The 2,129-nt window shown below is 21.8% G+C and overlaps 1 non-coding gene across 1 annotated transcript; it reads left to right on the top strand.

The window, feature by feature from the left end:
• The first annotated feature begins 428 nt into the window (after positions 1–428).
• TRNAL-UAA (transfer RNA leucine (anticodon UAA)) lies at positions 429–512 on the top strand. Its single transcript has one exon. It is a non-coding gene; the product is annotated as a tRNA-Leu (tRNA).
• The last annotated feature ends 1,617 nt before the right edge of the window (positions 513–2,129 follow it).

Consider the following 2,129-nt stretch of genomic DNA (forward strand, 5'->3'; position numbering starts at 1 on the left):
TTAATATTAAAATAATTCAATATTGACATTAAAAATGTTAATATTAAAAAATAAGATTACATATTCAGATTAATAATATGTAACAAAGTATATTATGTCCAATGATTTTTGGTACGTATATATTATATAATAACAAAATATATTTTTTTGCCATAAAAACCACATTTATATAACTATATATATAGCTAGTATATACCTCTATAATAATAAAATAATTTTATTTATTTTATTATCATGAATTATAAATATTAGCTACATGTTTACATAAATGTAGCTTTTATACTAAACAAAAAAAAACATATATTTAAATTATACAATTATCCATTATTGAAAAGGAAGAAATAATGCATTACAAATAAATTATCACAATATTCAATATGTATAGACAGTCACATTAAAAGCAACTCATCGATAGAGCTCGACACGAAGCTAGGTTGGCCGAGCGGTCTAAGGCGCCAGACTTAAGTTCTGGTTCCCATCTGGGAGCGTGGGTTCGAACCCCACACCTGGCAAATTTTTTGTATAATGCATTCGAATTAAATTGATCAAAGAATTATAGTCTTATTAGAAGTAAGTCTCTGATACTATTTATTTTTAGTTAATTAAATCAATAAAATATTTTTGTGATTATATGTTATTTTCAGGTTAGATAGTTTCCAACATTGGTTTATTTTAAAATATTATCATATTTTTCTTAGTTACTATTTTTATTATTGTCGATATAGTTCTAACAAATTTTTTAAATAATATTAACAATATAATAATACAGCGTTATATTCTTAATATAATTGATTTTAATATTAAAACAGTAATGAATTTCTCCTTTAAGAATGTTATACTTTTTCAATATTTTTTTAACAATCTTTTATTTTAAAATTTATCTTTACAATTAGGAAACTTTGACAATTATAACTATTATTATATAGTTATTGACGAGATTATTATAAACTATCGACCTTGGATAAATTCTTATCGATAGAATCCCAAGAGTCCGGTAATAGAAGAGTCATCACTATCCATTGTTGTTATAAAAATTTTCCGCATTATCGATGTAAATATCTGAATAATTATAATTATAATTATTGTCTGAAGTAATCCGTGGTAATAATATTAGACTGCGCACAATGGAAAAAATATTATGAATAGGAATACATATTAGAAAAAAAATTAGGAATAGAAATTAAACATTACACACAATACAGATACAAGTAAATATTTTCAGATTTCTCTCTGACGTTAATAAAAATAACAATAAAAATAATTTAATATTTTAAATAATGTTTTGAAATAACATTTTTGTTAATTTTGCAATATTAATATCATCAATATATAATTCTTTTAGTGTATAGGTCGGCAATGTAGACTGCTTTCATTGCTTGAGAGAGAAACTGCAGCTTCATTTTATCTTATTACTGGTAGATATTTCAGATCCTACAGGTAAACTTACGAATTGTCAATCATTATAGACATTCATCCGTTGTAGTACTAGATGTCAGTTGCCTTAATTTTTCATGAAAATATATTACATGTATATTATAAATGTAATATTCATATAATATATGTAATTATATAAAATTTTATCAATCAAATTATTATATAATTTTTTTAGAAAAATTTTATCAATCAAATTGTTATATAATTTTTTTTAGAAAAATTTCTTCTAATTGAAAAATATAAATTTAAAAATATAAATATAAAAAATATAAAGCAATCCTATTGACCTATCTTATTGTCGAACCTTATATGCTCTACATTTTACAATTTTTAAAATTTTTTGCTAAGTTTAAAATTAAAATTTGATGATCAGATTTAAAATAAACAATATTTCTAAACATTAAATAAATTTAAAATATTTTCAAATATTTACATGGGTACAATAAAAAGTTTTGAGAAAAAGTAACGTTAAGGTCTTATATTGAATACATAAATGTGACATAATTGTAAGTATATCTCTCCCTCTTTTTTGTAAAAAAAATGTTAGACAAATGGAAAATAAAGTGATCCAAAATATTATTCTTATAAGATTATAAGTTTATTAACATATTGACATGTTCATTAACATATGAGAATACACACACAAAGAACTACTTTTCAAATAATTGATTTATTTACTTACCTCCACAATGTTT

This window comes from Acromyrmex echinatior, chromosome 1 (assembly GCF_024713525.1).
Source record: "Acromyrmex echinatior isolate Ae372 chromosome 1, ASM2471352v2, whole genome shotgun sequence".
Taxonomy (NCBI): domain Eukaryota; kingdom Metazoa; phylum Arthropoda; class Insecta; order Hymenoptera; family Formicidae; genus Acromyrmex; species Acromyrmex echinatior.